At 38.9% G+C, this 23,982-nt stretch overlaps 1 protein-coding gene across 2 annotated transcripts in view; it reads right to left on the minus strand.

Moving 5' to 3' along the window:
* BACH2 (BTB domain and CNC homolog 2) overlaps positions 1-23,982 on the minus strand; it is a 374,467-nt gene that overhangs the window by 150,943 nt on the left and 199,542 nt on the right. For both annotated transcript variants that reach the window (XM_025384074.1, XM_025384073.1), the window contains one exon: positions 14,606-14,754. The gene's annotated coding sequence lies outside the window, so the exon portion shown is untranslated. The remainder of the gene's footprint in view (positions 1-14,605; positions 14,755-23,982) is intronic.

Below are 23,982 nucleotides of genomic sequence, written 5' to 3' on the forward strand. Positions count from 1 at the left end.
GTCTCTTTTTCTGAAGCACTGGGAACTCAGGGACCATGGCAGTGTGGCAGTAGTTGTCAGCTGGAAACACCATAATGATAATGTAAGTGAAGTGCTCACATTAAGGGGTTGACTTCTGACAAGTCAAGGTCTATAGAAAAGTTTCTGCTACAGCAGACATTATGGTAATGCAAAACAGAAGTACTTAATAGAACAATTAAGAATCATCCAGTACACTATTACTGCAGTAGGACTCAATTCCTTTTAAGATATGCTTTCCTTGGAAGAGACTCCATTCAGAATATTAGGGAAAAAATATCAGTAGCCTTTGGGGAGAACATTCTCAGATGGGAGGTGGAAGTGATGGCGGGATCATTAATGGGAGATTCAGTAGGACTCAAAGCTCAAGTTCATTATATTTCTTAGAACTAAGAATAGCTTCTGAATGAGTACTCACAATTCTCCACAGACCTATTTCTCCTAAGGAGCTCCCCCTTTCTCCCTTTCCAATTTTAATCTAAGAAAAAGAATAGAATCCAGACAGACATGGGTAGGTAAGCAGGAACAAAGGAACCTCTACAGAATGGAAGAGAATCTAAGCTAGTTCCATTTTAGATGCTGTTAAATCCCTTTGACCAGGATTCAATTTAGAACAACTCAGAAGATACAGTTTGATAGCATGCTGCATCAAGAGGACAGGAAAAAGAAAGAAGTCACATGTGTAATGTTGTGGCAAACAACAAAATGTGACTTCCCAGTGGATGTCACGGACGAAAAGAACATTTAAGATATAAGGCACATACTACCATTAAAGTAAACAGAAAACAAAAGGGAAAGATTTCAGTGAGTTTATGTAGGGAGAGACCCTCATTTCTCACACAGCTCAGAGTCCCTGACTTTTGTAGGACTTCAGTGAATAAAGTCAAGTCTGTAAGCACAGCCTTTCTATGCTGAGGATGATATATGGCACAAAAACATTTTACATGATGCCTTTTACACTTAGATATTATTTTAGAATCATAAACTAAAAGCATTTTTAAGGTGGAGGTACCCTGCATAAAATAGAAGTATCTTATTGTTAACCAAGGCATCTCCTGTCCACACTCAAACCTGGCTTTCCAAGTATGTTGGCTTTACTATTTTATGATTGGATGAATAAAATAAGACTGTAACTATGGCTACAAAGTAAATTACGATACCCTGACCCCAATGGAGTATTATTTTGGAAAGAATAAAAGTAAAATCCAAGATATTATTATCATCACTGCGATCTACTTGTGACCCTGTTTCAGAAAGGCTGCTAAAAACCTGCCATTTGGAAGCCTTGTGGAGACATTTTTCAGAATCCTATGTATTCTCTCTGTTAACTGATCAGAGATACTTCTCAGGTTTATTTCACTAAGGACAAAGTATGACACATACTTAAGAAAGAATGGATATTGTTTCAGAACCTCTATCCATTCAGGAGAAGACACTTGCTTTTTAGTTAAGAAATGACTGTGACTAATTCCAGAGCACCTGGTATTGGCTTTTTCAAGAATGAGCATTTGAAATCAAACTGGAAAATGGTGACTAGCACATCTGCAATGATCTAGATGATGGTAACAGATGATCCAGAGATGGTAAGAGACAGATAAACCCAAAAAGGATGGCCTCGCTTTGCTGCAGAGGGATAAAATAGAAGAAGTGAAAAAAAATGATTTTTCTCTACAAGTCCCACTCTAGGAATCACCTTTGTTAACTCTGAGTTCTTTCACAAAATGAAATGTTATGTGCCAGTACAATCTGTTTCCCTTAGGGATGGAAGGTGATGAGGGGAGACCAGTGACAGGTGAGATTTAAAGGCACGTAAAGGAAGGGTGGAAAAGAAATGCATTATGTTACCGAGAGAATGAGGATTAAATCTTCATAATGCGTGTGAGATTCTCACAAAAAGAAAACAAAACAAACGCAAGTTTTTACTCAACACCTAATGTCACCCAGCTGTGAATAAAAGAAAAAGAATCTCACACTGACCAGTTCATACAAATCAACTAACACTTATTCCCTTATGGTCCATTGTAACCCATACTCCAAGCAGACACGATGTTCTTTCACATGTACGCATTTGTAACTTTCTGAAAACTAATTAGCGAAGGAGAATACAAAATAGGCAGGTATAATGGAAACCAGTGAATTCCATCCCTGAAGCTAGTTGTACTGTAATATCTTCTGCATGGTGCCAACAGCCCCCTTTCCCTCTGCTCATTCCGACACAATGCCTTCAGGTCTGTCTAAATAACGTAATTTACTAGAGTGGAATTCCCTTGGTACCCTGTGCAGTACTTGGTGACAGTATCATTTATACTCCACCGTGTCGTGGCCTGACACTGATCCATCGGCCTTCATCCCTCATTCAGAGGAGAGCATACAATTTCACCTTCCTCCATGCCCTTCTCTGGTGTGCATGTACACATTCACTCCACTCAGCCCTAATTACAAACCTGGGTTAAAAGACCCTCATTAGATTTATATTTCTCATTCCAAATGTCAATCTTGTTGAAAATTCCCGTTTTCTGGAGGATTCATCCATTAGCAATAAACTTTAAAGCATCCTGTGACTGAGTGCATTAAACCAGCAATGCGGACATGCATTTAAAATACATCATTAGAGAAAATCTCCATTGCAAATACTTTACACTATTCAACCAAAGGAATAATGAGCCCCGCCTGGCCAGTACCCTCAAACTGCACATGAAAGATAAGTTAAAACTGGCAGTTTTGCAGGAAGAAGCACACGGTGTATCCACAGGATGCATTTCAGAATCTGTCATTCCTTATGAAGGTGTGGGAGGGAATCACGGCCAGAGTCTAATTTATCACCTTCTCTCACCTATCATTTTTACAGAAACTTCCGTCTATGGCAAAGGGCAAGAGGGATGGCAAAGATAATGGGGAATATATGAGTGTGTGGAGGGAACAGAAGCTGTATCTGCAATGCCAGGAACTTTGAAAGTCACCTAGCATGATTTGCTCGGCCTGAAAAGCATTCTTCTATTTCGTTAACGGAGAAAAGTGGAGAAATCAGCATTGTCTGTAGACACTGGAGGAAGCAGGGTATCATTTTAATACAAGACAGATTTCCCTGGCGGAGTTGACCTGAGAAATGTCTTTATTCCAGACTGATGGTTCCTAACACAAAAACCAAAAATCTGATGAGAATACTAATATGTAAATTGTAAGTCACAAATTGTATCTGGGACAGAGATGGTAGGACCGTCTAAGAAAAGGAAAATTTGAGGAGGATTGAAAAAAAAAAAAAAAAAACCCAGCAAAATACAACAATTGAGAAAACTAAGCCACCACTGTTTTATATCTGTCCCATATTTTAATTCCTTAGCTTATAGGTTTAATTCATCACTTCTTGTCAGGTCTCAGGTGAGGCAAAGTTAAGGTACAGTCATAACTTCTCTTTAACTTTGATAAATGAAGAAACAGAATTCTAGGAAAGTCCTGCAGGAGGTTAAAGGGAGACTAATTTGAAGTCTTAGCATCTTATCCTGAAGGCTAACAAAAAAGTTATGTCCACAATTATGACTTTGTATTGTGAAATACACAATATACTTTATAATGCAAAACTTTGGTGGGTGGAAAAGGACTCTAGAAGGACAGGTATACATTGTATTAAACAGAAAATAATTTGCAAAGCATAATAAATAAAAATAAAAGCAACAGCAATTGTTTCTGCCTTTCAGCATCTGGTCAATCTGTCAGATTGTTCAGTAACCAGAATTATAACAGATGCAATATTTTCTGTGGGGAATTACACCACCACAGAAACTAATTGCTCCTGAAGTTTTGCCCATTTCCACCTGAAATATTTTTTTAGCCTTACTTGATTACAACATTAGCACTGTCTTTCATAATGTACACCAGCAGGTACTACAATTAACATGCACAGATGTTAGAACTGAAAATCCATGTTTAAATAAAAAACATAGGGAAAAAGTAAAAATTACTGAATATGCTCAACACAGCGCTAATCTTAAAAGGAAAGAGAGGCTTACATTGTGCTAACTTAATGGCAAAATTAAAAAAAAATCCCCCAGATGGCATTAGTAACCTAAGAAGAAGCAAACCACTCTATAAATGCCTGTATTGTTCTGAAACACTGAACCAGAGGCTGATCTTTTGTCCACTTAATTCCAAAATTTGTACTCCAAGAATAGAGGAGAACTCCCAAATGCTCTAAAATTCTCCAACACATTTTTATAATGCAACTGCACAAATGACAATAACACCAACATCATTTTGTGGAGTGCTGACTTTGTGCTTTACATACGTCATCTCACCGAATCCCCACAACCACCCTCTCATTCAGGTAGGCAGTACTACTTCTGTTCCCGTCTTCAAATAAAGACACCCAGGCCTAGGAGAGGTTAACAGATCAAGGTCAACAAGTAGCCAAGCTAAGATTTGATCCGGAGTCTTTTTTCCCTCCTAAAGCTCTCAACTCATTGTAACCACTGTGCCATACTGTCTGCCACAGTTGGGGATGCCAAAGAGAAATGTGATTTGCAGTCTTCATTTTTCAGTCTTCTGGAATGACTGCCCTCTTGACTCATCCATTTCACAAAGCGCATCAAACTGAAAGGCTCAGAACACTTGCAGACATTCTCATTCTTTGGAAATGCCACAGCCACTCAGTCAGTGGAACGGGACAGCACCATCAATGGGATCGCGAAGATACAAATTTCCCTGTGAATGCTGCTGCTGCCTCTCTTTGGTGTTTCTTCTAGCCACAAACAGACACGTTATCACTTACTGTGGTTGCATTCGACTCAGCAGCCAGATGCAGGGGAGTTTTTACTTGGTTAACTGTCCCTCCAACATCTGTGTCTACAGAAGGTACTACAGGGCAGGCGTGCGCTCACCCTTGTCCCTTCTCCCTCCCCCATCCAAACACACAAAAAGTTTTCCAATCTCTAGGGCAACACCATTAAGATATCCTTTCCTTGCTGTGCTATGAGTTTACAAGAAAGAACTTTCTAACAATAAGCCAAGAAGATGGAAGTTGTAAAATCACATTTCAAATAACGCAATTCCTTTTTAAAAAAGATTCAAGGGTTTCATGCTTCTTTCTTCCTTCCATCAACACATTTTGTTTATGTATGAGTTGGATCTTTCTTCCTTCAGAAGGGAAAGTGCTGATAAACTGTCATGTGTAGACAAACAACGCAAAAACTTGGTTGCCTTTTGCTATTTAAACAGAGAAAAATTATTTCCCAATATACCACTTACCAGACAGATGCAAAGATGTGGGCAAGCCAGTCATCAGAATTAACAGAGTGATTTTGCTTGCACTACATATTCTGATTTGTATGACTCTTATTTTTAGCCATGCACAAAGGGCAATAAATGGAAAATCTTATTCTAACCGCTACTTTTTCTGGGCCACCCACACTGCCCCACCTACCGCACAACTTCACAAATGTAAAAAAAACCCAGCCCAGGGTTTGTCCTAACAAGGGATGCAAAGTGGCTAAAATGTGTGACATTTTTTCCAGTTAGTGTTTGTACTTTCATTTTTTTTTTTCTGTCTCAGGACTTTCAGGGAAAACAATGTTGACTTACCAATGGGCATTTTCAAAGACTCTACACTGGTATGTCAGTCAGTGTACAGACAACGTGATCCGCAAGGCACGGGCACCACCCTGCCATGAACCACATCTCAGCCAATCTTCCGCAAAGAAATGTACCCAAAAACTTTTCTGTAAATTCGGGAAGGTGATCCACACCTTCCAAATTTTGTTTTGAAACAATGATGGTATTTTGAAAGTTATTCAAATTAACAAAAGTGATATCAGAAACATAAACATTTCTAAAACAGCGCGGGCTGTGAGGAGTGATTCTGCCAAACTTAAGTCAGTAGCACTTGACTTATATCTGCTTTTAGTCTGCAATGGCACCACGCTTACTAAGGCACAGTATCCCCATGCTGTCCCTTTCCTTTTGTGCATTTTTTCTTTCTGTACACCTTAACCACACTTCTCCACCGGATAACCTGAAGCTTATCAAGCATCAATTCACACATGGATATCACTGTGGATTGAAGCATCTGATATTTAGAGATAACCATCTTGATGGCAAATAATAAAAACAAAATTGAAAAGAGGATGTTTGCTAGGGGCACAGAGAAGATAGAAATGAGAGTCTATTTTTGATTACTGTCTTTCCAGACTTTTAATAAAAAGTTATTATAGTCTCAGGATACCAATTAAAATGATTGTTCCTCTGAGCCCTCTGCAAACCACAACAGCAAACATATGCAGGTAACAATGAACAATTAATGTTTAAAAGTCTAGTTCAACAAAATCACCAGAATCATTAGGAAACAAAGGGAGTCAACTCTGAGAAAGGCATCTTTACCTGTGTGCCTGCTCATTATCCAGAAACTAGAGGAAATGTTCTTTCATTGTCTGGTAGTTAGCACATACCCTGCAGAGCTAACACCGTCTTCGTGCGCGGTACTCGAGCAGCTCTGATGAGATGTCTCAGAAAATCTTTTTTGGGTGATAGTCCACTATCATCAGAACTTCTGACTTGTGTTGTAAAAACACAGGCAATTAAGTATTACACAAAGTGGGTCATACGCCACTGAGACAACCACACCGCCCCCAAATCAGACTCCAAATGACTGTGCTGTGACAAGGTAGGAGGGGTCTGAACACAGCGAAAGCAAAACTTTTATGTGGTGAGGAGCATTTTAGTTTTCACTGGTTTAGGTTAGAGAAAGTTAATCTCAATGTCAACTACAAAGCCAACAAACTTTTAGTGTGTTCTTGAATTTATATGACAAATGCTGGCTGTTCATGTAATGGGAAATTCAGATCCAATGTCATAAACAGTCTGAGGGACAGTCTCAGGCTTAAATGACATGCCCATCACTAAACAAGGGAGCCCTGTGACTCAGTGAAGGAAGGTGGCCAAATCGAAAGTAAAGATAAAGAACTAAATTCTCATTATCCACATTAGCATCTCCTTCTCCAACGGAGGATCAAAGTACTGTATACCACTCCCTCACACCTGTACCCAACCACGGCATTCAATACAATCGCGGATGCTACCCAAACACCCTTCAACTGCTGTAGGAAAAAGGTCAAATGTAGTTACCTAAATTGAGCACATTCATTCATCTATCACTGAAGAGCCACAGAAATATTAATTCAATACACACTGAGTCCCTATTATATACAAAGACACAGAGGACATGAAGGGATGCTCTCAAAGTCACTGCTTTCAAGGAACTTAAGAGTCCTGTACAGGTAATGATAAAATCTAGATATAACCAATGTCAAAGACAGAGTTTTTCTCTTTTTTTAAACAAACAAAATCCCTTCTAGCAGCTGCTTACTAAATACTTCCTATTCTAATGACATGAGGTTTGTAGATGACAATTCTACCACATTTCTCGATGAATCTTTTAACAATTCCTTAAAATTTCCCTCGGTTTTCTTTCAGTGCTCAAAGCCCTTCCTAACCTTGGCCAAGCATTAGGATTCATCCTAACCCGAAGGCCTAGTACTCTCCAAAGGGAAGCACAGAGATACCAGCACAACTCAAGGAGCTATAAAATCACACCACAGCAATCTGAAGAGATGCGTCTTTGAAGGGGGATAAAGGATGCAAAGTTAAAGGAAAACTCTGTTCACAGCACAAGAAGACATATATTTGAATGAAATTTTGTTATCAAAATTATAAAATCAGAATTTGATTGGAGTCCATATTGTTTGGATTGTGAATGGGGAATGGGAGGATCTGGCTAACTCAACCTTTCCCGTTTCTCCCAAATTGCCTTATAGTATAGTGATTACTAATTTCTAAATAATCACAACACAATCAGTTGATCTAACACCAAAACCACCTTGCACATAACTGAATCTTCCTTTATGATTCCAGAGGCCCACTAGGATCTTTCAGGGCCACTCGGTATTATTTTGACTGACAGGAGGTAGAAATGAAAATACTGGTTGATAGGAATTTCCACCCGATAAAGATAGTAGTGAGTCCACACAGGTATCTGTTCTTGTAAGAGCTGATTAATATAATCAGAAGGGAGAAAAAAAGCAATGAGATCACTGTCCTATAAGATGACACTTAAAGTCATCATTCCTAAGTGCCACCAGCTTGTAGGATGTGATCAGTCCAGAGCACTGCTTGTAAATTTGAAATTAGTTAACTAGTTGAAAAAAGTCTGGAAAAATACATAAAAGTATGAGTTAACAGGTAGGTTATATTTGGGCAGCCAGATTATAGGTAATTTACCTCTACTTTTATTCAATTTTCTGCTATTTTATAAATTATGTAGAATACATGTATCACTTTGATAGTAAGGAAAACAAAGCTACTTCTGCTTAGATAAAAGAAAACAATTATTTTCTGATTCTGGTTCTGTCTAGAAATCAAGAACACTTCATCAATAAGTTTCTGACACTTTCTGTCAAGAAATCAAGAACCCAGCATACTAATCTGAACTGAACTGATAACAAATAAGGCATGGAATACAGGAAAAATATGCTAGAAATAACAGCTTATAGCTTCTAGTTAAGTACCGCAAGGACTCTAAAAATCTCGCTATCCTGCAAAGCTTTGTAAATACTGTTCTGGGGCAGAAGAGCAGAAGTGCTTTTCCTCCTCATGTCGCACAGTTTATGCGACTTCCAGCTGCCACAAGTCTGCAGGCGCTACACTCTTAGAAGATCTATCTAATGGGACATCCTTGGAAAAACATGCTGCAATGCCCTGGGTTAAATCCGGGCTCAAAGAGAGGCATCATTTCACTAGTGACAGGTGCATCCAAAAAAGAGCACACAAACCATTTCTTAAAAATCAACAGATTGGAAACTATTAGAATAAATTGATAAACCATTTGTGCTACAACTGATGTCACTGGGTAGGCGGCTTTATAATAAAACATAGATTATTTGGAGACTCATGACTCACAGGGAATTATCATTTGAAATTTTTGACTTACATATTAAAGTATATAACCATGCCAGTAACATCACTCCTCTCTGTACCATTAGCAGAGAATGAAAATTAATTTTGATGATCTCTTGAGCAGAACATAATCTGAATGTGAAACGGAATGTTACAAATAATCATATAATAGGTTTTTTTTTTTTTTTTAAAAAAAAAGAAACAGAATTGGCTTCAAAAGTACGCCGTTCGTTTCCAATGATTATAGGAGCTAAATATACAGGTTCATAAAATGATTTCATATATTAGTTTTAAAACCAGTAATATCACAACTTTTAGAGTGCTTAACATAAACAGAACATTTAACATTTAACCTCTGGCACTGGAAAGGTGGTAAAAGTCAAAACTTGCAGTTTCTTGAGAAGAATAAAAATGAATGGTATATTGTTCCATCGCCAGTCAACATTTTTAGATTATTATTAAAGCATGGAAATAGGTACACTAAAACCTCAGTTAATTAGACTATTTGAGGACAAGAATATTTATTATTATTTTGATTTTCTGGTTAACTGACAACTAGAAAATGCTTTTTGTTGAAGGTTTTCCAAAGCAGTTTTTCCTCTTTATAAAACATCTAACCATTCTCAATGATTCAGCAGGTCAGTGTCATCAGCTACAAGTATCCTCCAGGGTTTACACCCCACCTTTACTCAAAACCAAAGCTATCTTGTTTTCTTCATCACTGAAAAAGGGAAGTGTGGTATGTGCGGTAGGGTGGGGTGTGTGGGAGGGAAGGGCAGGGGGTGGGGAAGTATGAAGGTTAGCTAATTCAGGGTTCTGGCTAGTTGGGTTCCAGGTAGCAAAGCCATCGGTAAACATAAATTCAATGTCTGGAACCAGGCACATCTGATTCCTGTGAATGATGAGACAAGGAGACAAGGAGACCCCACCAGGGTCTGTCTTTGTTGGTCTTCTCTACCTTATGTCATTTTATCTCGGTGATGGCTGGTTTGAGGTTCTTCTCTGGGGAAAATCTGTGTCAGTGTGTCTGTACAAAAATTATGGTCTGTGAACTCACTGTGTCGGGGGGGGAGTTTATTTTGATTAGATTCCATATCCATGCCCTTTCAACTCAAGCTTAGGGTGGATGTCAAAGATGAATAAGTCCTTACTTTCCTCTCCCTTAGACTTGCTGACCTGAATTTTTTCCTCTACAAAAACCTTTAATTCCAGGTTTTTTTTTTTTTTTTTGTATCTCGGCAGCTCCCCATGGCAACTGACTCAGAAACCTCTTTTCCTTTGCCCTGTTTTCCAATACCTAAGTGAAAAGCATGAAGAGTTTCTTTCTAAGCAGGTTTGGAAAGTCTGGCATGAGAATGAGGGGACTGATTTATATATATTGTACTTTAACAAATTCATTTTATCTCTTTTCAGTTACACCTTTTCCTTAAGCCAAATTATGTATAATGGTTCTGCTATAGGGCCTCTGTAATAGACTATATATATACTGGTATCTTAAGGAGAAAGTAGGATAATTTAGTATAGCAGTGTCTGAACTTTTTGAAACCATGGATCCTTATATACGACTCTTCAGGAATTCGAATCCCTGGCCAGCCCTAGGGGTAGAGGGTGAAGGGAGTGAAGACGACCTGAATAAAGTATGGCTACTAGGCCTCATAAAACTGTTGATTGTTTTTCAAGGCCAAATTTCTAGAAATGTAGAATAAAAGGCAAAAGCCAAAAAAAGTAGGGCACAATGGACTAACCTAGTGAATTCCATCCTGTGTGTTCCTCACAGGACTACAGGCCACTCACTAACCTGTCTGTGACTTACCAGTACCGTAATACCTGTAAGTACAGAGATTTGGTGATGGGGGATAAATCCTGCTTCACCTGGAGAATGTAAAACAGGCATCATAATCATCATAGGCCCTTCAGCGGGAGAACTATCCATTGTGGATTTCCTCTCAAAGCTTTCATTTTCTACTGTGCTGGAATCTACAGCAAGTCTGCATTCCCTGGTTCCTGCCGACATGTCCACCTCCGCTGATTAAGACCCTTCAGGAGCCACAGTCAGGTACACAGCTCCGGGACTCTCTCCATGCCAGTGCTCTGTGCATGGACTGGTTTACAAACACCCATCTGGAGGAAATGGAGCAGCCCCACTGCTGAAGCATGGGTGGCTTACGCTTTCCTTCGCCCCAGTGAAGCAGGTCTTCTAGATGTGTAAATGGCATTTTAGTAGAGACCACAGTTGTTTAAGGCAAATTCCCTTGATGGCTTCTGACAACTGTGTCTTTACTCTGATAGGAAACTCATTCCTGGGACTGAAGTATATACCATTCAGTGGATCCCTTACCTTTGTTGTCTTCTAAGGGCTGCCCAAAGGGTAACAGGGATGAGGGAGGTGTGAGAGACATAATGATTGGTTCTTCCTGCACCCTCACGAACTGCAGCATCCCTATCAAGCACTAGCTAGTGATTCTGCGCAGCATTCTTAGAAGGAAAGCTTTAAAAATTATGGTAAAATATATACAACATAAAATTTACCATTTTACCCATTTTTAAGTGTGCATTTCAGTGGCATTAAATACATTCACATTGCTGTGCAACTATCATTTTCATTCATCTCCAGAACTCTCCAATCTTCCCAAACTGATACTTAATATCCATTGAACAACAACTTTCAATTTTTCCATCCTCCCATCCCCTGGCAACCACCATTCTACTTTCGGACTCTGTAAATCTGACAGTTCTAGGTACCTCATATAAACGGGATATTTATTATTTGCTTTTTTGTGTCTGGATTATTTCACTTGGCATCTTCAAGGTTCCTCCACGTGGTTAGCGTGTGTCAGAATTTCATCTTTTTAAAGGCTAAATAATATTCCATTGTATGTATTAATATATACCACATTTTGTTTATCGATTTTCTGTTGATGGACACCTGGGTTGTATCCACCTCTGGCTGCTGTGAATAATGCTGCTATGAATACGGGTGTACACACATCTATCTGCTCAAATCCCTACTTTCACTTCTTTTGGAATATACCCAGAAGTGGAATTGCTGGATCACTTGGTAATCTTGTTTAATTTTTTTTTGAGGAATTGCCATACTGTTTAGTATTTAATTTTTTAAATTCATAAGCTTTATCTTAAAGAGCAGTTTTAGGTTCACAGTAAAACTGAGCAGAAAGTACAGAAGTTTCCCACATGCCCCCTGTCACCCTCTGCCCCACAAGATTCAGTTTTATACTCACTCGGTGATTGAACGCTATGTCCAAAGCTATGGGGAGTGATCCAGGCAGGTCCTGCCAGATCTAGCAGGAGCCTGAAGCCAGGATTCACCTAAGGAGTCACAACAACTTCTTTCCTTCCTGACCTGTAGACAGGAAACTGACTGACAGCAAAGGTCATCCCACAGGAACACTGGATGTGCAAACGTGGAGATCTGCAGAGTGGCAGAGCAGGAGAGGGCACTAAGGGGCATTTGACCCGACCTGCTTCTTTCACATTATGGTGAAGATGCCTCATAAACTGATAACCTTCCTTTCAGGAATGCAGGGCAGAATGACTAGTGCTTGTTGGAGATGGTATATTTTTGAGGGTGGAGTAATAATAATTACATCACTCACAACTCTGTCAGCCCTAATCCCAGCCCTGTTACCCTTTGGACAGCCCCCAGAAGGCATCTCTGGGTTAATTCCATTATAGATCACTTTTAACACTTACTGGTTTTTGTCTTATTTTTCTGATATTGTGGGTTTTATTTTAAACATTTTAACATACGCCTACTGTACATTTAAGTCTATATCCAGGATTTTTGACTCTATTAATGTTGAGGCAATACATATGTTCTTTCATTACATATTTGCTTGGCAACTGCTTTATTAACAGTGATTATTCTCAACTCCAGAGTTATAATAAGAGAACTGAAAATCCTAAGTGCTACTTTGAATGATAACATCTACCATATCCAAGTAAAATGTTATAAACCACAGTGCTTATCCACAGGTTTAAAATGCCCAGAAATTTCTCAAATGTTTCCTGGACAGTATGATTCATACTATTTTTATACTCACATCGACTCAGTGAAACAAAAGAAAAAATGCTGTTTAAAACTCCTACAGTCAAAGCTAAGAAATATACAATGCATATATCTATTCACAGGTACACATGTACATTTGTATGTATGCTTACATGTGTCCAAATGTGCATTTGTTTAGTCAAACTTTTCCACTTTTTTCTATTAACATGGAATAAATTGTTCTTGTCCTCAGCAGTTAGGCAATGGGCCTATTTGAAAGCTAACACCACAACATGATGATTCACAAAGTTTTTCAGTCTTGAGAACTTAAAATCTCACACACCTGGACTTCCTGGCTTGGGTTATTCACTGGAGCTGTGCTTCCCTTCCCAGGTGTTTTTTTTTTTTTAATTTTTAACTTTTGTGGGTATACAGTAGGTGTGTATATTTGTGAGGTACATGAGATGTTTTGACACAGGCATGCAATATAAAATGAGCACATCATGGAGAATGGGGTAATCATCCCCTCAAGCATTTATCCTTTGAGTTACAAACAATCCACTTATACTCCTTATTACAAAATGTGAGTTATTATTGACTATAGTCACTCTACTATACTGTCAAATAGTAGGTCATATTCATTCTTTCTTTTTTTTTTTTTTGTACCTATTAACCATCCTGCCTCCACGCCCTGCCCCCAACCCCCACTACCCTTCCTGGCTTACGGTAGCTATCCTTCTACCCTCTATGTCCAGGAGTTCAAATTTGATTTTTAGATCCCATGAGTGAGAACATGTGATGTTTGTCTTTCTGTCCCACATGTGTTTTGTAAATCAAATCACATTTAAGTGTGTGAGGGGAGGGATAATGCTATGATGACTCACTCTGAAAGGGAACAACGTATTTCCCAACTCAGGGGAAAAAAGATTTTTGAGTATGTCTAAAAGCATGATGAGCACACCTGCAAAAGGACTGTAGCTGTTGTTTTAGCCTAATAACAGTACTATTAGTCACACTTGTTGAAAACTAGGGACAAAGAATGGCTGGTACTAGCAACTCTGGGGTAAAGCTGGCACAGAATAATGGCATCTGCTGGGCTGGACTTCCAAATGTGAAGGTGCTAAGTGAACCTTAAAACTCTTTTCTGAGACACAGTGTATTAAGCAAAGCATTAAATTTCTTAATTTAATGCTATTTATCACTCAAGTATATACAGTTTTCTATCTTTTTTATCCTTTCAAGCACATGAGTTAAAACAGTGATTCTCAAATTGGGGTCCCTGGACCAGCTGCATCAGCCTCACTTGGAAACTTGTTAGAAAAGCAAATTCCTAGCCTGTACCAGAGCTACTGAATCAGAAATCTGGGCATGAGGCCCAGCAAGCTGTACTTCAACAAGCCCTCCAGGTGATTCTGGTTCAAGCTGAAATTTAAGAGCCACTGAGTTAAGGAACCACCAATATACAGATTCCAACCTTTGCTCCTTTGCTCAATGATAACTCTCCAGTTCCTTTGTTTTAAAAAAAAAAAAAAAAAAAAAAAAAAAAAAGGAATTCATGTGTGCTTGGGCTGTTTGTTACTATCACCTAAGAAAATATTTATTATTGTTTAGTTAAGGAATATAAACCTGGTCAAAACTTACATGTAATTTTTCCAGGTCCTGTGCTGGCTTCGAGTCTTAGGATGCAGGGAACTGGGCGAAGGGAGAGATGAGAAGGCTCCGGCAATCCATTCAGACATGGACCCCAAAGTTTTGTGGGGCAACCTTTTGACAGGTCAGTGAGTGTCCACCTAATTGGGTAGGAAAAGTTGTTCATTAGCAGATGAAAGTATGCATGTGAATGTTTCCCCCTCCCTCCTGCTATCTCGCCATACTCCATTCTGCTTGTTATGATCTCACACAACTGTCTGCGCCTCTGGCTGTGGGCCTCTTGACCAATCCTCATGAACAGAATATGACACCACAGCCCGTGGTATAAATGCCTGGGCTCTGTCTGGTAGAAGCCCTATTCCTTGAGGTATCTCCTTTAGGCGAGCAGCCCTCACGAGGGGCTCTCCTGAATCCAAATGCAGCCTAGGAGATAGCTCCGTGTCCAGTAAGTTATCATCTCTATTTCATCTCACGTTTTCTATCAGCAAATCAGAACATCTTGGTTTAAAAGACACATGTGGCCATTGTAAATACAAGATATTCAGGAAGCAAATGATTAATTTAAGAATTCTGACTGAAATGAGATGATTCCCTGATGCCTCAAATGTGTTTCGTAGAACTTATTGTAGAACATTTGAAACATACAGAAAAATAAAGAAAAAAAATAAAGATCAATGGTAACCTTGACACCGATAAATCACTAATGATGTTTTGTTGTATGAGTCCAAAACTCCTTTACCGAAACTCTTGGGGCCAGATATGTTTCAGAATTCAGAATTTTTTGGATTTTAGAGAGTATTACAGTGCAGCTACCATTTATTACATTATTATCTTGTGAGAGTATGGAGCAGCACCCTATAATATTAAACATTAAATATTTCTTCACAAAAATAGATGCATATTCTTATTAAGTGGGGGTAAAACAGAGCCTCACATTAGCTCAGGCCAGGTTTTCCTACCAAAGAAGTTACTAAAAATAAAACAAAACACAACCCCTTTTGATTTCTGAAAACTTTTGGATTTGGAATTAGAGATAAGGGATTGTGGACCAGTATTCTTTTCAGATACATGCACATACTCAGAGTATTGTTTCTACTTTTTCATTCAATTCTGAAATAAAATGTGAGTTATATCAATATGAGTATTTCCCCAAGTTATTAAAATTATTCAAAAACATGTTTTTTAAAGTTCATGTGTATTATATCCCATAGAAATATATCTTATGTATTTATTTCCCTCATTTTTGGAATTGCAGATTTTTTTTTCTTTGTTATTGTAAATAACACTTTAGGGGACGTTTCTGAATATCCGATTGTCTAAACTTCTGAACATTTTCTTACGCAGGTTCCTAGAAAAGGAATTATTGCATGAAAGGGCATAAACATTGAGAGTCTTCATTTTCTAGAAAGGTTGCACCAATTTATATTTTTTCCAGCAGCATAAATGCCTGGTTAATTACGAACCTTATCATAGACAGAGAAAAATACACTTGCTTCTCACGCAACTTAACAAAATTCTAATCAATCATGACCAAATGTAAGAGATTTTATTTATGTTTTCCTAACACAGAAGATAGTGAACAGCTTGCTGTTTTTCACGTAACAAGAGAGAAATGGAGTTAATTTAACTTTACCATCAAATGACCCTCATTAAGCCAGACTGAGTTAGACGTGGACAGTGGGGGAGCTGTGACTTGTCCATCGAGTCTTCACATGGAAAAGCATGTGAGAGAATTCAGAAATAATTCACATAACATCATGAGAAGAAAAACAACTGCTTATTTGTGGGTTGATAATTCAGCTTCTAGAGTAGTGAGGCCTTGTATTTCCCTTCCTTCTGGTGTTTTCCTATTTCTTGGACATTCTGCTGTTCCTCAGCATGGCATCAGAAAGCAGAAAAAGATGCGAAGACAAAATCAAATCAGAATAGCTAATAATAATGGCTAACCCTTACGCATGATTACAGTGTGTCCACTCCAATGCCAGGTCCTTGTATGCATTATCTCATTTAACGCCAAGTGCATTGGTATCAAAACTGGTGGCTGGCAAGTTTGAAAGTATGTGCTCACTCATTGGTCCTCCTTATGCCCCAATAAGTTTGTAGGAATTTGAGCTTCAGAATTTCAAAGATCTATTCAAGCCTAGTGTCTCATTACTATGTTGACTCCAAGTCTAGCTATAAATCACAAGCTTGATCTTTCCACTTTTTGGTCAGTACCATCTATAGCATCTAAACGAAGCAGAGAAAGTCTAAGAAAATTCTAGACAATAGTAAGCCCTTTGAAAGTCCTATATTGACATGGGGAAGGCTACAGCTCTTTGAGCACAATAGAGAAGGATGAGGTGAGAGTGTTATATAACACAAAACAGGTTATACATGGAGAAATACATGAAGACACAGATAAAATACACACTTGAAAAAAGAAACATACAAACACATTCTTCCCAAATGTGGCTACGAATTAGGAATGCTAAAGCAGGTCTTACAGCACCAGGTTATTTTAGATTTATAGCTTTTCCTAATAATCTTTCTTTCTCTTTCCCCTTTATGTATATTTAACCTTACAGGATAATTGGTGTAGAGAATGCCACAATTTTCATATGCTAATAAAAGCAAATTGAAGTGGTTTGTTATATTAAATGAAATAACCTCACTCTTTAACTGATGTATAAACTCAATTTCTGCACCCACTAATACTATAAGATGGTTATGGTTTGAGGAGAGGGGGTGCAAAAATTTCAATCTTATTTTGGGAGTGAGTTAAATTGATCATTCCCAACAATCTTATGTAAAAATAAGGACTGTTTCTATCAAAATGATCAAAAGACCAAAGAGAAGTGGACCATTTCCTTCACTGTGGCTTTACTTCATAATGTAAGCATCATTTTCCTGATAATTAGGTGTCAAAGCAGGTAGAATAGCTAATAAATGATTTTTCTTTGCCACATTCAGGTATATGACTACGTTTTTAAGCAGACCAGAGCTACAGGGTGTGAAAAATAAAATGGGAATAGAAGAAATAACCCCTCAAAGAGTATATTTTGCTTTTTCCAAAGGGCCTAACTGCTTCAGGGGAAATACAAAAAACAAACCACCATTAATAACACAAACGATTACCGGATGCTCCTTGATACTCAAACTGTACAACTATCATTGTAAAGCTAATTACAAATTTGGATTCTCTCATTTTAAAAATATATTCAAAGCAACCCACTTCTGTTTCAATGCTGAACCAAAGTCTGTGCAATTGGCACACTGTCAAAGTAAAAAAATACATATGTATATATATATACACACATTGCATCATTTGCACTTGAACAAAGTTATTACTTTCAATGTCACTAAATCCTGAACTGCAAAACACCGCAAGCTAAAAGCAAGTATTGCCACATGGTATATTAGCTTACATTTACAAAAGAGTTTATAGTTTTCCAAGCCACAGAGATACAGACTTTCCCACTCACAGTAGCTTTGTTATGCTGGGCACCCCACTCACTGCCTCGGAGCCTACTATCTCTCGCAGGTTCTTGTGGGGATCACATGAGAATGCATACAGAGTGTTTTTTTTTTTTTTTTTTTTTTTTTGCAGATTATAAGACATACATAAAATATTAGGTATCTTTTTTTTTAACTAAACAACTCTGTGAGGCATAAAGATATTAATCGCCATTTCATAGTTCAGGAAAAGAACACAAGAAGATGTAACAAAAAAAAGTGCTAAGTTAGAAGATCTGTTTTATTTCTAAATTGGCTATAAACTAGCTGTCTGACTCTCTGGATCTTGATTTCTTCAGTAAAATGAGGAGGTTGGATGAAATGACTTCAAGGTCTTCTGGAAGCCAATGGATCTGTGATGTAGGACATGGCCATGGTAGTGATGGGAGTGCCTTAGGAAGTAATCCCTCCTGGAGGCCAAGGAACCATGAGGTTAAAGGTAGCATCTATCAGTCTGAGGCCTGCAGTGCTGGCACAGAGTCCTTGAGCAGCCCCCAACTCCCAGAGATGAGCTAGACATTAACTAACTCATTTTTGCTGGACTGAGGGGAGGTTGGTGAAATCCTAAAGGAATGGCCAGGGCCTCTTGGGCATTGGAAGGAAATACCAAAGAAACTTAAGCTAGCAGGTCTTTATTAACTGGTACAAGTATTTTATAACATTAACAACTGGTATAGCCAAATAAGTATATACCAGCTGTCAGTCTTGCTAACAGTTTTACTGTTGTTTGTCTATCAGTCTCAAAGAGACGGCCACCACGGAGGGCCAACCACCTTGCTTGGCTAAGTTCCTACAGTGTGGAGGGGAGATGTGTAAGAGGGGCTCTTTTTGGCATTATGAGTGCACATTAGGGTCACATGGGAATTTTACTTTAAAAAGACACTAATTTAGGCCTCTACTACTGCTATTCTGCTAGCATTGTCTAACACAACTTTCTGTAATGATGGAAATATTCAATATCTCTGCTGTCCAATATGGCAGCCACATGAGGATACTGAGCACTTGAAAAGTACCTAGTGAGAATGAGGAACTGAATTTTTAACTTCAATCCATTTAAATCAACTGAATTTAAATAGCCACATATCATTAGTGGTTACCTGATTGGATAGTGCAGCCCTAGGTGGCTTCACATATTAGTTTTCTTGGATCTATTTCAAACCCCAGAAACCCACAAGACAATACCCAATATAGTCCTTCAGCAGGGATTCACTGCCCTTCTCCTATGTGCTGGGCAATGTTTAGGTGTCTCAAAACCATGGTGAATAAGAGTACCATGGACACTTCCTGCCTTGTGGCATTTTGCCGCTAGATTGATTTCCAAAGACCTCACAAAATCTTGAAGTGGCTCACCAGACTGCTCTTAGGAAAAGGTGGGTGATGAGATATGGTAATGCTACACTAAGCATGAAAGCACTGCTTTTTCATTTCTTCGTATTTACTGTTAAAGAAGTTGGGGGAAAGTTTAAAAAGAGGTATCTGAATGGTTATTATTCATTCGCTTACAAGTAAAGTAACATATCCCAGATATGGGAAATTATCTGTAGGTAATTACCTCTTGCATAATCTTAAACTTAAAAAGAAAAGTCAGAGGAACCGCATTCTTAAGCTAAGAAAAGTCAATGGTATTCAATTACAGCAACAGCCATACAAAAGTACAAGTGGGTCTCCAGCTGCAAACGGTGGGCAAGGGAACGTTCATTCTGATTAGCTGTGAAATGATCAGGTTTTCTAGAAGGTACTTTTTGTATAAGTAAGGCTGACTGAATTCTTTATCCCAACTCAACTCTTAGCTAGGATTTTCTTAGTGGCTTTAATGGGATTTCATGAGGAAAACCCCATTTGCCTGTCCCTAGGAAACTACAGGTGAAAGTATTTTTATTTACATTACAAATCTAATACCAACAAAATAATTTCTAAGAAACACAAAAGTGGTTTAATGATCTGATTTCCAATGTTGCTCTCAATGTCCTCCTGTTGTCAATTCTCTCCTATCCTAATCACCTCTTCCTACCTTAATTGGAATCTGGAGTGATACAAAAAACATAAAACACGATATTCGGAACTGGTTTACACTCTTGTTTGAACCTGAATCCAGGTTTGCCTAACCTTCAAGGACAGGACACTGCATGTTGGGATACAGAATTTTTAAGCCAGTTCCCTCCACTGTATTAAGATTATCACTTGAGGTGAAAAACTTACCAAATAAAACAACCTGATTTTGCTCAGCATCCCAATGGGATCATGTTCAGCATGTCAATGAGAATGACACCAGTCAGCCAATCTTTTGAGCTTCACAACGCCACTTCCGGTTCCCCTGCCCTAAGTCAGACTTTTGATTTTTAGTGCTAATAAGTGATTCTTCCACATCTATACACACACACACACACACACACACAAACACACACACAAACACACACACAAAAACTTACTTTTTTTCCCTCTGGATTGAGTAGAAAGACAATTTAATACAATGGTCAGAAAACAAAATGACACTTCAAAACTTAGTTCTAAAAATCCAAATTGCATTTAGAGACCATTATCTCCTTTTTAAAAAGGTCAAATCTCAAATGTTCAGCTGGTTCCAGGCTATATAAAAATATTACTCAAAATCTGATGACAGTTTTGGTAACAAACATCTAGAGAGTGGCCCTGAAATCCTTATTTATATTCAGAAACACTAAATGGAGTAGTCACGCGCCATTTTATGGCTGAAGGGGTTCAAAAAGAAAGAGGTCAATTGATGTTAATTTTCTGGAAATTCAGAGATGAAGTTTTTTTTTTTAAACTCTTATCTTTCAAACAGAATTTAAACAGACACCTGTATAAGGCAGAACCCCTTTGAACCATAGATCTTGTGGCTTTTGTATTTTATTCTACTGGCATGGAAAGGTGATGAAAGAAAATGTGCTTTTTGCTGCAACAGAGAAAGAAGTGGGGAGGGAGATGCAGTTATTTCAGACAGGATGGAGAAAATTAATTGAGATTAAACAGCTCTGAAAGTTTCCACTTCAACATTTCAGGTTCTGGGACTCTAGTTGAAGAACCAAAGCTAGAAAATTCACTTATTTGACATTCAAGGTGTTTAAGTTCCCAAATACAGCAAAGAGGTTATCAGATTTTCACTTACACCATAAAAGGATGGTGCAAGCAGAAGTACTTGCCACTAACAAGCCAGAAAAAAGAAAAAGTGTGAAAGAAATGTGTTGAAAGTACATAATTTGAAATAATTCTTAGATTTCTGCAGATTTTATACATAAAAATTGGAGTACTAGACTGTATTGGTACATCATCACCATCATCATCATCATCATCTCCACCACCACCATCATCATCTGAAAATACCTATTTGCTTGGAACTGTGCTAGAAATTTTACAGGTATTATTAGCCTATCTGGTTCATGAGAGAACCCTGGTTCAGAGAGGCAAAGTGCTTTGCTTAAGGTCACACTGCTGGAGATGGGACAACATGCAATCTGAATCCAAGCCGCCCTGTCAAGGCTACCTCCTTCCCTGTACAACACTGCCTTCCTCCATAATGTGGGGAGACTACATCCTTCTCCTGCTAAGGAAACATGACCACTTTCCCATGTGCTACCAGTAACACACGGAAGTAAACTGACAAGCCTGCAGCTACCACAACAATGTAACTATTTGTATAAAGAGTTGATTAGCTTATTAGTGCTAAAATGGTTATAGTTCATAAAGCATAATTTCTTACTTGTTACACTTCAGTGTCGTTTCTGTCCCTTGACTATGTAAAGCCCCTGCCTGGTCTTGCCACCTGCTTCTCTCTCTGCCTAGAATTCCCTCCCACAACCCTTAGCCATGCTGGTTACTTCTCCTTCACTAGGTCTAGTTCAAATATGTCACCGGCAGAGACACTGTCCTTAATGCGCTCTGCCCTCTCCCAAACAGATAGGCATTGTCCTGCTTGTTTCCATCAAGGGATAATCAAAATCCACATGTTTATTTACTGTATAATTATCTATCTTCTCTCTCGGTCCACGTAAGACCCACAGTGGCAGGAAACTAGCTTCACTTGCTCTCCACTGATACCTGACACTTGGAAAAGTGGCTGGCACAAACTTGAATGAATGGATACACCAATACATGAATGAAGACCAAGTGTTTGCACAGTGCAGTGACAGGTACACACAGAGGGACCAGAGGAGACACACTGCCCTGGGGATCTGCCTGCTGTTGCTGGCCCTGGAGTCCTAGGCCAGAGTTCATCCGCTCCCAGCTCAAACCCTGCCTGGAGACTGAGCATACATCTGCCCTCGGCCCTCCTCTCCTGCTGCACTTCCTGACATAGCCTCTTCTTCCCCAACAGTGGCTCTTCCTCACATGATGAGCTCAGTTTCTGTCCCTGGATCGAATCTCTACATTCCACCATTCACCTTGTATAAAAATCAATCATGCTTACTCCTCCTGTGGTCACACACCCTTCAGAGAATCTGGGGCCATGGCCTTGGGTTCCACCATAACCATAACCATGTGGCACTGTCAGGGCCGACTCCAGGCTTGCTGCATCCCTAACCCAGTCCAACAGCCAGTGCCAGGCTCTTTCCCAGCCGCCTGTCCTGAGCCACCTCACTTCTTTCTGTTGTCTGCCCTCTCTTTCCATGTCTAAGCTCATGGATGACTCTTGGCAGGCTGGGGAAGAGAAACAATGTGGAGCAGAGGAGAGAGAAAGTCAGAAGCAACAGAAGCTGCTGTGTGTCCACATGGGAAGCCCGTGGACTACATCTGTCCATGAGAATTTTCACAGTGTTCTGCAGATTTCTTTTTTTTTAATAGTGAATTTAAACTATGGACCAGCAGAGCTGAAAGGGACCTTGGAGATCACTGAGTCCCACTGTCTCACTATACTGTTGAACCAGTGTGTGAGTAATGGGCTGAGGAGGAAGAAGGCAGCATTTGTTGAGGGCTTAACATCTGCTTCAGAATACAGGGTCCCAGGTCCCAGACCCAGTGAGTGGCAGAGTGAGGACCATGCAATGCTTAAATAAGCACTTCCATCCCATATACACTTTGCCCTACGACTTACATATTCACATCACGTGTGGGAAAGGCTTGGCATTTACCACATAAAGATACTTGGAATTCTTGCCTCAAAGGGTAAGTGGGTTTTCCTTCTGTATTAGCCGATATACTTTTAGAAAATTATAGTAAAATATCCAAAACGTAAAATTTACCACTTTAATCAGTTTTAAGTATATAGTTCAGTGGCACCAAGTACATTTGTTTTGTTGTACAACCTTCACCAGTATCCATCCAATCATTTTTAAAGTGAGTATTTTCTAAAACTATACATCCAAAATGAGAGTGAAGGAAACAAAAAAGAAGTAGAAAGAAAAGACAGGTAGAAGATAAACTTTTGGGCATGCATTTCAGCTGACAAAAACCTTTCATACGAATTAGGTTCTCTGTGACATATTCATTATTTTCCTAGTCATGAAACGGGAACTGTGAGACACCACGTGAAAAGTCGGCTTTTATTGTTTCTCTAGGTTCTATACTAGTTGTATCCGCTTACAAAAATGTTATACAACCCAGTACATCACAGCCTTCCACGCCTCCTCCATAAAAGGACAAGTAAAATAGTATTTCTTAGAAAGACAGGCATTTACCAATGCACTGCATCTAGATGGAGCTGTCTCCATCATTCTAGTCTGTTTCTAAACAGGGTTTTAAAGTCTTGGCACAGAGCACAAAGAATGTCCCTTAGCTATTCAGCATTTAGTTCAGCTCCACAATATATTTAGCAGGATTTCTTCGCTCCCCCTTCCCTTCTTGGTTTAATGACCTCAAATGTACCAACATCCTGTCTTACCTAATCCCCTAACAAGTTCTATCAAATGCCAGGACAG

The sequence above is a fragment of the Theropithecus gelada genome, chromosome 4, assembly GCF_003255815.1.
Source record: "Theropithecus gelada isolate Dixy chromosome 4, Tgel_1.0, whole genome shotgun sequence".
NCBI lineage: Eukaryota > Metazoa > Chordata > Mammalia > Primates > Cercopithecidae > Theropithecus > Theropithecus gelada.